At 47.3% G+C, this 12,252-nt stretch overlaps 1 protein-coding gene across 8 annotated transcripts in view; it reads right to left on the bottom strand.

The window, feature by feature from the left end:
- HERC3 (HECT and RLD domain containing E3 ubiquitin protein ligase 3) overlaps nucleotides 1-11,467 on the bottom strand; it is a 137,751-nt gene extending 126,284 nt beyond the window's left edge. For 4 of the 8 annotated variants that reach the window (XR_014296638.1, XR_014296639.1, XR_014296640.1 and 1 more), the window contains exons 1-3: nucleotides 11,337-11,467; nucleotides 8,884-8,946; nucleotides 2,664-2,723 (exon numbers count right to left, since the gene is read on the bottom strand). The gene's annotated coding sequence lies outside the window, so the exon portion shown is untranslated. Of the gene's footprint in view, nucleotides 1-2,663; nucleotides 2,724-8,883; nucleotides 8,947-10,481; nucleotides 10,648-11,336 lie in introns of those variants that run through there. The other 4 variants (XM_082653079.1, XM_082653081.1, XM_082653078.1 and 1 more) reach the window with 3 other exon arrangements.
- Between the last annotated feature and the right edge of the window lie 785 nt (nucleotides 11,468-12,252).

The raw sequence follows: 12,252 nt of genomic DNA, 5'->3' as shown, positions 1-12,252 counted from the left end.
ACCATATGTTAATGCACACATATGGAATTTTAAAAAGCAGTACCGATGAACCTGATGGCGGGGCAGGAATAAAAACACAGATGTAGAGACCGGACTTGAGGGCACAGGGTGGGAAGGGTAAGCTGCAATGAAGTGAGAGAGTGGCATGGACATATACACACTACCAAATGTAAAATAGCTAGCTAGTGGGAAGCAGCCACATAGCACAGGGAGATCAGTTCAGTGCTTTGTGACCACCTAGAGGGGTGGGATAGGGAGGGTGGGAGGGAGACGGAAGAGGGAGGGGATATGGGGATATATGTATATGTATAGCTGATTCACTTTGTTGTACAGCAGAAACTGACACAACATTGTAAAGCATTTATACTCCAATAAAGAACATGAAAAAAAATGTTATTCTGAGTTAAATGCAATCATGGGAAGGAAGGGAGGAGAGATAAGATGCAAACTAGGGATGGGGGGCGGGGGGGCGGGGAACAACAGACATTTAAAAAGAGCAGCAAGATCACAGTCTAGTCATAATTTAATTTCCCCAATTTGCTCAGCTGCTGTATTTGTACTAATTACTTTCTTCATTTTTAATGTTTCATGAGTTTGTCTTATCTCTCCTACCAATAATTACACAAACACCATAGTGCTTACTATACTGCAGTCACTGTACTAATAAGCATTTTGTATCACTGTCTCATTTCATCCTAACAACTCTGTACCCTAAGCACTATTGTTAGCCTCATTTTCAGATAAAGCAAGGCTCAGAGAGATTAAGAAGCATGCTCAAGGTCACAGAGTTGGAAGGCACACAACCAGGCTACGGGTCTAGGCCTGAAGCCAATGTGCGTGCTCTTATCCACTGGGCTACACGGCCACCCAAGCAGATCTATACATCACCTACTAGAGCAAGAGCACACACCAAAGAAACGTATGGAGTGATGTAGCCAGTATACAACACAGGAGGTCTTAGAAACTTGGAAATAAAGGTGCCCTCAGAGAGTGAAAGTAGTCACAATTAATAGATAAAGGATGAGATTAGGCAGCTGAGGCATTAAGCCATCCTCTTAACCAGACAAATACAATGTGTCTAAAAATATGGCATTAAGAGCTGGACTTCCCTGGTGGCACAGTGGTTAAGAATCCGCCTGCCAACGCAGGGGACACGGGTTCGAGCCCTGGTCCGGGAAGATCCCACATTCTGCGGACCAACTAAGCCCATGCGCCACAACTACTGAGCCTGTGCTATAGAGCCTGCGAGCCACAACTACTGAGCCCATGAGCCACAACTACTGAGCCTGTGCTCTAGAGCCCGCGAGCCACAACTACTGAGCCTGCGCTCTAGAGCCCGCAAGCCACAACTACTGATCCCACGTGCCACAACTACTGAAGCCAATGCGCCTAGAACCCGTGCTCCACAACAAGAGAAGCCACTGCAATGAGGAGCCCTTGCACCGCGACGAAGAGTAGCCCCCGCTCGCCGCAACTAGAGAAAGCCCGTGCGCAGCAACGAAGACCCAATGCAGCCAAAATTAAATAATTTATTTAAAAAAAAAAAAGAAGGCCTTTGGGACACAATCAAAGCCTCACTTTAGATAGGACAAAGTATTTCTTTTAAATAAAAGAAGCTCTGATTGTATGTTTACATACGCAAAGGTCTATAAACAATGCTGACACCAGCTTTATTCGTACTAAACAAAAATGGCAACAACCCAAATGTCCATCAACATGGACACTACTCATCAATAAAATACAATGGAACACTATTCATCAATTAAAAAGGGCCACGACTGAAATGCACTTAATGTAAGAGAAAGCTGCAACCCAATGTGGTACGACCTTTCTGTAGAATGAAGGTTAGTTTAAAATAAATTCCTCAAAGGTGTTAGGGACTGCCCTTTTGTCTAATCTCTCTCCTCAAGTCCCTCTTTATCTGGTAACAAACCCTACGCCCTCCTGCACAAAGGTGAGCAGGACCCTGGCCAAGCCAGTCAGAGAAGTCCGCCCCTAAGCCACTGGGATTGGTGCAGGGAGAGGTTCACACTCCCAACTGGGCCAGAGTCCTCCCCCATTAAGTCCCATGGAGCTCTGATGGAAGACTGCCTCTTGCCTCTGAAGGTAACTGTAGCTGCTGGAAGCTCCCTTCCCTGTCACACAGAGGATACCTGTAAGACATTGGGAAGCTACCAACCAGAAAGGTTCAAAGACAGGAGACAGAGAGAGTCCCACTGATGCTGACTGAGCCTTGGATCTCCTCTTGCCTAGGGCCAGCACGCTGACCTTCACTCTTCCTGAGCACAGTTGTGTTTCATTGCTCATGAATTCCATACTTGTGAATTTGCCTACTCACCGATATTTATTTGTAACCTCAAAGTCAATACTCGGAGACTTTTTGCAGTCATTCCCAGACATGTGCAGAGAGGTGAAAAATTTGAGCCACTCTCTGTGCACGTTCCCAGCTGAAGTCAAACAAGATGATGCTCTACCCTCTTGTCTCAACTCTCACACCGTAAGCAAGTGATCTTTTTGACTCTGCTTGGTGCCACAGTTCTCATACTTTTATATTGTTCTGTTGGTGATTTTGCTGTTTAAAATGCCCCCCAAGCATACAGCTGAAGCACTGTCTAGTGTTCCTAAGTACACGAGGGCTGTGATATGCCGCACAGAGAAAGTACCTGTGATAGATGAGCTGCGTTCATGCGTGAGTTCCAGTGCGGTTGGCTGTGAGTTCAACGCTAATGCAAAAAAGAGGAAATTCATGGATCAGTACATGTGGCCGCTCTGGAAAGTGCTAAAGTAGCATCTATAGTGCATAATGAAGCTACAGAAGAGACAGAAAAGCCACTGGATATCTGGAGATTCATGAAATGATGCCTGATGGTAACGTGCAGTAGACAGCACTGTTGTGAGGCTGAAAGCCAAAGAAACTTACCGTCACGTTACCCAGGGTCAGGAAAATGTTAAAAAAACTTCCTGACTCGTGTTTTATGATAAAGAAATACTGTATAGAGTTAATCATTTGTAAGAAATAGGCATCAAATAAGGTGTCTAAAAAGAAACACACTTTTTTCTAGATTTTTTTTTTTTTTCCTTTGGCTCCACCACAAGGCTCGTAGGATCTTAGTTCCCTGACCACGGATCGAACCTGGGCAGTGAAAGCAGAGTCCTAACCACTGGACCACCAGGAGATTCCCCCCAGAAACACACTTAAACATACATGAAACGAGGTTACGTATTCATCTGTTGACCAGAGGCTCTTAGCAGGAACCTAACTAACCCTGTGTTTCCCCAGGAGCAATGGCTCAGTCTTTATTAACGTGGTGTTCTCAGCAACTTCATAGAACTTAACTACCACGAAAAACGAGAATCACCTCTATGCAGTCTAAGAAGTCCCTTCTTTGTCTGCTTAAGAAGGAATGTCTGAATTGGATTTGTCACTCGAAATTTAAAAAAAAGCTCCTACCTGATAATATTAACATTACACTATTAATAACAACAGCAGGTAAGACTTCATTTGAGCTTATACTGAGTGCACTTTTCTATGTGGTTCACAGATATTAAATCATTTGATTTTCTACGAGGTAGGTACGGCTATTATCAACTCAAATTTGTAGATGAAGAAAGTGAAGACAAAAAAAAAGAGAATGAAGAAAAAGAAAGTGAGACAGAAAGTGTTGAATTGACTTGACTGAATCACACATCGAGGTAGTGGCAGAGCTAGGATTTAAGCCCAGAGAATGTGCTCTTGACTAGTGTGCTACACAGTAAGGAGTCTAGGAAATGGACAGCCAGTCAGAACTTCCCAATACCTCCAGCTGTCCAGAGAGAAAGGGTACCATAACCAGTCAAGCTGACTATCTGATCTGCTAAGTAATTATTGCCCAATAATGGAGATGGGGAGATCAGACTCCATGACATTCATCATTACGTTTACCCAGCCACTTGCACCGCTTAGATTCCATGATTAATACGCAATCTTAAATAACTTGGTTTCCAAGGCAGATACTACTACGGGGAAAGAATACTGTGCCCAGCTGTCCAAAGCATCCCAGCCTTCTTGGCATTTCTACTTCTCATTGTTAATTTGGCATCTTGGATCTATCAGTTTCTTATAAGTCTGTGTAACATGATTCAGTCCTTGAGCGTCAGCTGAACTCTGATGCTCTGGCCAACTGCAAGCCTGGGTAAGCAGCCTGAGGTACGGCCTCATCCCTGACTGACTAGTAGAAACCATTTATGAAGAGATAAACAGGGCTATTGTTAAAATCCTGCCCACATGAATTACAGTCATGCAGTCTTCAAGTAGTCAAATGAAAACTACTTATTCAAAAGATGCAGACATAGAGAATGGACTTGAGGACACGGGGAGGCAGAAGGGTAAGCTGGGACGAAGTAAGGGAGTGGCATGGACTTATATGCACTACCAAACGTAAGGTAGATAGCTAGTGGGAAGCAGCCGCATAGCACAGGGAGATCAGCTCGGTGCTCTGTGACCGCCTGGAGGGGTGGGATAGGGAGGGTGGGAGGGAGGGAGACGCAAGAGGGAAGAGATATGGGAACATATGTATAACTGATTCACTTTGTTATAAAGCAGAAACCAACATACCATTGTAAAGCAATTATACTCCAATAAAGGTGTTAAAAAAAACCCAAAACTATTTATTCAGAGGTCACTAAATAGCAACCAGAGAGAAGATGTATTCCTATCAAAGAATTATTAACCCTAACTGGAGATATGGTCTAGCTCCTCACGGCGCCCTGCCAAAAGTAGAGAAGGAGGCACCCAAAGCGTCTAGCTTTCAGGAGAGAAGTTCAGTGCGTTGAAGAGAAGTCAGATATTAACTTAGCTTTCACTTCAAGCACACTCTGGTGGAACCCCCGAACCTAGGAGCTGTTGGCGTCCATGAATTTTAAGGTCTGTCTCTGGCAATGTTCTTCATCACTGGGCATTTGGATCTCCTGGGTCCTCTCACCCACTTTTCCTCACTCACCATCTCTCCCTTGCTTCTAGAGGAGTAGAATCTTTCACTTCCCTTCAAAACACACAATGATAAAAGGTGCTACAGAAGAATACAGGACGACACACCGGCTCAGCACTCGCACCCGCCACCTTGGCTGTCCTGGGCCACTTCGGTCCGGCCCCTCCATTTCCTGCCCCTTATCTCCCCGTCGCAAAACAAAAAGAAGAAAGATGGACCTTCTGTTCCTTCCCTCCATGTCACATCTCGTACTTTTCCCAGCCCTTCTCCTCATCTATTTTTGGTAAAAGACTCAGGATAATGTTAGCAGGGCTTAAGGGTCAAAAGGACCAAAGTTCAAGCCCCAGAGTGACCACGTCCTAGCTGTGAAACCTTGGGGAAGATATTTAAACACTCTAAGCCTGGTTCCTGTCCCTAAAGTGGCAAGAAGAGCAACAGGGCTGTTGTGAGGACCAGTGACAGGATGTGAGTAACGAGCGCTTAGCACAGGGGCCTGGCACTCAGTGCAGGTGGCCGGTCGCTGTCAACAGCTGCAGCACCTGCTCTAGGTGCAGGACTCTGCTCTGGGTCCTCAGCACGCAGGGAAGCTCCCCAGCGGGCTGGGGTGTGACTCCCTTCCTCCTGTGCTTAGCGTCTGCTGTTCCACCAGATCTGTGCTAGGGCAAGGCGGCGCTACCCCGGCTGGCATAACTCACACGTAGGAAAGTCGAGGTTGCAAGGACAAAGTGTTTTGTATGTATTTTCTTTTCAATTCTGGGGAGGCCAAGGGGGGGGGTAGATAAATCTCCTTTGATCAGTCCTAGAGAGCTGAATGCTACAAGACAAGCTGCAATTCCTAAACTTTGTCTTACTAATCAGACTGTGCAAACATCAGCCTAACAACTGATTCTTATTTCTCTGAAAGTCACTAAAACCTAACTAACACTCAGGCAGGACTTCTAATCTCATTTACGATAGGGATAAGCTTTGTTTCACATAAGCTCAGAAGCCTTTACCTACATGGTGTACGGGGAAGGGAGGGTCTTTTCCAACAGCAGGGAAAGAGAATGTCCCAGGCTTCAGTGCTGCGCAGGCACTCCCCAAATCCAAGCTTTGAATAAATCTGGAGCCAAAATTCCCATGCAGAATTAACTCCAGTAACAAAGAAGATGTATTCTCATGACATACTTTATTGCCCGAAGTTTACTACCACAGGCGGAAACGGCACACAAGGCAGAGAGAAGTTTTCAACAGTGTGAATCCACTCCTTGCTGGTTTCTCTCTTTCTCTTCAGCTGGACTTTGGTCCTCTGACCCTTTTAGCCAACACAGGAAACATTCCTACCCCTCCCCTGATGATCCCTGCACAGGTGGGGTCTTCTTTACTACCTGGTGTTGGGCTTTGTACAACTAGAAGAATGATCTTTCCATTGTCTGCATAAGGCTCCGTCTGCCTTCAGAAAAAGACACCTGACCAGACTGGCAAGAATTAAAAAGTCTGGCAGTGCCGAGTCAAGGATATAGAGCAACCAGGACTCTGACCCGCAGCTGGTGGGAGTGTAAGTTGGCAGAACCACTTTGGAAAACAAGTGGGCATTGGTTCTAGTGAAGATGAAGCTGTAAATACCTCACGGCACAGTAATTCCATTCCTAGGCACACGACCAGCACGGTCCAGCTTATCAAGTGTCTACAGTGCTCCTTCGATCTGCCGAGCACTGGAGATACAGAGATGAGTAAAACCTGGAAACTGAGGACTCTGTGATGGAAATGTTCCATGTCTGTACTGTCCAGTGTGGTGGTCACAAGCGACAGGTGTCTCCTGGGCACCTGAAAGGTGGTTAATGTGACTGAGGAACTGACATTTTAATTTCATTTCATTTTAATTATTTTCATATCAGTAGTCACACATAGCTAGTGGCTATCCTACTGTACAATGCAGCAAGAAACTCAGGAATATATGCCCCAAGGTATATGCACAAGAACATTCATGGCAGGATTATCTGAAATATACAGAACAAAGACAACCCAAGCGTCCATCTGTAAGGAAACGGATGAGCCGCAACACATACGTGAAATAGAACGCTGTACAGCAGTGGAAGAGCAATGACTTCCATCTACAAACATCCGTGCAGCTAAATCTGAATAATGGTGTTGAGGAGGGGAAAAACTCACAGAAGAATTCAGAACGTGATGCATCTTTACAAAGTCCAAACACAAGTAGAACAAGTATTTGGAGATAAAAACATTAGTGGTGCTAAAGCTATGAAAGAAAAGCAAAAAAATGATCAATACAAAGACTGAGAGAGACCTGTGTATATGTGACAAGGAAGGGGACCTTCTGGAAGGAGCACAAAGGGAGCTTCAGTAGCGTGGTTGATGTTCTGCTTCTGTCCTGTTATTGTTGTTTGGAGAACATCTATTACACATACTGTTTTATGCTTTCAGACACTTCACAGTCTTTTAAAGAACGAAAAGTACTATTGAGGTAAGATCACTGCTTCTTGCATCTCACCCACCAATTCCCCATCCATGAGCAGACTGAGAGCTTCTCCATGTAAGGAACCAGGTTTTACTCATCTGTGTATCTCCCGTCCCCAGCATAACAAAGGAGCGCCGCAGATGCTTCATAAGTGCCTACAAAACTGAACCCGAAACTGAGAAAACCAGATCTCCCACAATCTAAAGTTGTTAACAGTTTTGTTTGCCCGGTTCCGTTAGATACACATTCCCTAAGCAGTAACAAAAAAACAACAATGTATTTCCTCCATTCTCAATGTGCTCTGCCCTCACCACATTTTAGCGGATCTGAAAGCAGAACGCCTTTTACGATCCAAGCTGTCATTAAATAATGGTGTTTCTCAATGCTAGCATCGAGGAACGGAAGCTCCATGAAGGAAGGACTGAGCCTCTTTGCTCATTTCTCTACCCCTAGAGACTAGACTAGTGTCTGGCACAAGGGAGGGCTCAACAGATACTTGTTGAATGAAGAAAAAGTAATAGTTGCTATTACTGCAAGCCTACCGTGTGTCTGAATCTGTGCTAAAAACTTTACATAGATTATTTAATTTGCCCTTTACTGTAACCTCAAGACTTAGCAAGGTTAAGTCACTTGACCAAGAGCATGTAAATAAGTACTAGCTGTGGTGGAAACTTACTTAGTTTAAGTGGCAAAGGCAGGATTCAAATCTCATCTCCCAGACTCCAAAGTCCACGCTCTTAAACGTGATGTTATACCACCACTTAAATATAACAAAGCCAAGCTATACTCCTTCTCCAATTTTAAAAACAAATGTTAAAAGAAGAACGTTGCACATAGTAAGTGAGCTCACATTAGCTGAATCACTGGCGATATTCATGGGCAACTACAGCTATAACCAACCTGTGTAAGCCAGAGACAGGAGGGATGCGTGAGGCCACCTCAACAGAGTTAGCCAGGCTTTCCTCCACATTCACCGGAACTTACAGTGAGCCTAGTTCACTTACTGGCTCACACACAGAAACACACGCCCCTGACACCAGCAAGTGCTGTTTCTAACTGTGGTAAATGTCTAAAGGGGGCAGCGTTATATCATCAAAGGGGTCATCTTATTAAAGAGACCTTAAAAATCCATTCGATCCAACCTCCAGGCAAGAGATTGACATTCCTAACCTCATTTTAATGGCAGCCGAAGTTAACTTTGGTCCTCTGAGAAGTAACTGGTTGAATCCAAGACCAGAAACTAGGTCTCCTACTTCCTGGGCTCACTTTGTTCTCTTCACTCCGTCACAGTGAAAGAAATCAGTAAGGATTTGTTAAGGTCCCTCTCTAGGCAGCTATACTAATCCGAGTCCTTTACGTAGATTATCCTGTTTAATCTTCTTATCTATTCTGTGAGTTAGATATTATTCCCAAGTACAAGATGAGGAACCTGAGGTTCAGAGAAATTAAGTAACTCACCACAGGTCACACACACTTGGCATCTGTACTTAAGCCAGAATGGTTCCACCTCACACTGCAGATCTGCAAGTTAAAGAAAAAACAATTAACATTAATACAGAATGCTACAAAGTGCTTTCATGTTATTGAAAACAAAATGAAAAGCAAACTTCTGAAAATAAGAATATCTTTAAATTATGCAAGCTTGAATATTCCCCCAACATTGTATCTCAGGACTGGAGTTTAGTTAAACACCAATAAGATAACCACTGACCAACTATGAAGATGTCACCTCTAAACGTGAAGTTAGAGTCAACTGGACAGTCAGCTCAGTTGGTTAGAGCATGATGCTAAAAGTGAACTTAGAGACGCACCTTTAAAAATTCCTAGCGTTTGTAGTAGATGTAAAAATAAAGTTATTTTAAAACCACCCGTTTAGGTTTAAAAAGATGCATTTTTGAAAAGTAATTCACTTTTTTCCTCCATTTTTTCATGTACCACACACATTATAGCTTATTTTGCTACAGCCGTTTTGATGTCTTTCTCGACTTTCCTTCCTTCTCATCACCGCATCCTCTTTCAGGCAAAACAAGATGGGACTATCTGACAGGCACCTTAAGTCTCTCAAAAGAAAAGTACAGTACTGCATGATTCTAAGATACTAGCATCATAATTTTATTTCTATATAATGTAAGAAGCTGCCTTTCAATTTGGAAACTATTACTTCTATTTCTGAGACTGCAGCAAAACTATCTTGTATCTCCAGTAGTGGTACAACTCTCATTATGTATTTTTTTAAAGTTTTAAATTATTATGCAAATCTTAAGAAATTTAAATCTGCTACTCGGAATGAAATGCTTTAACCAATGGCTCCAACCACACCATTTGGAACATTTTGGAATCTCTGTTTCTTTTTTCAAAAATAAAATCCCAACTACTAACTGGAAAAGTAAAACTGCCTGCTAACCAACTGTGTTTCTTTTTTTTCATGCCAAGGGAGGAGTTCTGCCAAAGAGATTTCAAGTCTTCCTCCTTGATTCCTGCATCCTTTCTCCAGAAGGTTCCTAGCCTCCACGCGGTCAACGATGTGTAATTCATCGGTTTTGCTTTAAAAGGGCGTTAAGTACACTACTCCTCTTTTCTGGTTTATAATGCCACCCCCCTTACCCCCCAGGGTAAAGGAAAGTAGGAAAAGGGAGAGCTACACAGTAATCTGCTACTAAAACAAGACAGCATCTCTCTCCAGAGTCACTGCATTTAAAAAGGGTGTTAATCCTCATTTTATTTCACTTTTCTTTCTCCTCAATCTGGAGTTAAAAAAGCAGCTTACTCGATGTTATCAAATCATCAGATGAAATGTTCTAGAAATAGCCTCCTATTTGTGGAAAGAGTCAGGAGACACAAAAATGGAAGAGAGCGCTTGAACCGTCTTTCCTAAAGCATTCCGTGCGTAATGAATGCAAAAGCAAAATCCTGGAAGGCTTAGCTCTGAATTTAAGGTACTTCCAGATGGGGCTAATTAAAAAGCTAAAGTAAAACGGAATCACAAAACAACCAGAAACGCTGATACACCAAAAGCAAAGTTCAAATACACATATCCCGGAGCCCGGGGCGCATACCCCGAATCAGTGCACAGCTGCTTTAGGTGCGGCCTCTACAGCCCTCCCCGGCTCTTCTGTTTCAGGTTACACAGGCTAGTCTCGGTCGGCTGCCCGGTGCGCCCACTCCACACATTCGCAGATGACTCAAAGCGCCACCTGCCCCCGCACGCCCCAGTTCCTGACACCCCCGCGCCCGTCCGCGCACTTACGTGTCCACACACACACACACGCACACACACGTGTCCGCACACACCCTCGCCCCGGCTCCGCCCAGGAGGCGGACTCCGGGCAGGCAAACCGAGCCCCGCCTCGGTCAGGTGGGTGGCGCTGTCACCGCGGCCGCCGAGGCCCCCGTGTCCCCAGCGCCAACTCCTCGCGGCCGCCGGGGTTCCCCCAAGCGCAGAGGCCTCGGCGGCTCCCACTGCGCGGGGCAGAGTCTGCGCCCCTCGCCGCAGCGGTGTCGCCGAAGCCCCAGAATTTAAATAGGGGCGGGTGGGGAGGAAGGGGAGGATCCTCTTTTTGACTTTCGGCGTCGCAGTTCCTCCCCATCCGCAGGCAGCCGAGTCGGGGTCGGGGGCGCTCCAGTCTCTGGAGCGGCTTCCGGCCTCCCCGGGCGCTAAGACTCTGTAGGTCACAGGGAGCGCCCCGAGGACGCCGGGGAGGCGCGCGCGAGGCCCCCGCGCGCCCGCGCCCCGCAGGCACTGCAGGCGCCGCGCCCAGACCTCCGCGCGCGACCTGCCCCGGGCTGTCGCGGGAGGCGCCCCGCAGCCGCAGCGGCAGCCGCCCCTCCGAGAGCCGCGCGCGGACCGCCGTGCCGCGGCGCGGCTCCGCGGTGCCCTCCTTCCTGGAACCCGGCCCCCGCGCCCCGCGCACCTCGGCGGCCGCTGAACCGCCGCGCGGGATTCCGACGGTGACGGCTCCACCGACCCGGCTCAGGGTTTCTCCAATTTCGGCGTCACAATAATAAGGAAGTTTCCCCGCAAGCCTGCGGGCGGCGGAATGTGCCGGGTGAAGGATGGCGCGCACGGCCAATGGGCGCCCTTCTGGGGCGGGCCCGCACCCCCGGCGGCCGCGGCGGAGCCCGAGGCGGGGCGGCGAGGTTCGCGGGCGGGAGGCGGGGAGAGGCCCAGGCTCGGGAGGGCGGAGGGGGCGGGCCGAGCTGAGGGCACCGGCGGGCCTGTCGAGAGGCCGGCGGGGCAGGTGTCTGTCGGCCAAGAGCCGACTACAGGATGCAGAGCACCCGCGCCGGAGGTGGACCGCTTTTCACTGGCGGGCAGGGGAACGAGACGGATCCGCGGTTGGCTTTCCCGGTTCTGAGCTCTCAGTCTTACTAAATTTGTGCAGAGGTGACCAAAAGCCTTGGGCACGGCGGGGAAAACCTAGAGGGGGGCAGTTGAGGCGGAGTTCTTAAGCGTCGTATTCTATCCACGGTGGAGTCTTGTTCCACTCGCCTTTGGAGGACTGGAGGAAGCGCCGAGCCGAACGCCGGGCTGCGCGGGAGGAGAAGCGGGAAAGAGGTCGGCGCTTTCCTGGGAACCTCGTGGAGAGCTGGGGTGGAACAGGAGAGCGGCGCCGCGGCAGGGCTTGGGGAAGACTGGGGCGCGGTGGTGGGGGGAACGTGAATCTTCTCGTCTGAAAGACACCCTGCGGCCTGAAGCCCAGTAACGGATGGAGAAGTTTGTCCTCGCACACTTTCCCTGGTACTGAATGTCAGCGCTTCCTTCTCACCCTCCCCGAGGTTACAGGGCTTTCCGAGCTCCCCTGGTCCATGTCTGATGCAGATAATCTT

Source organism: Grampus griseus (genome assembly GCF_964374135.1).
Source record: "Grampus griseus genome assembly, chromosome: 4".
NCBI classification, from domain to species: Eukaryota; Metazoa; Chordata; class Mammalia; order Artiodactyla; family Delphinidae; genus Grampus; species Grampus griseus.
This window is presented reverse-complemented; position numbering and strand designations above follow the sequence as displayed.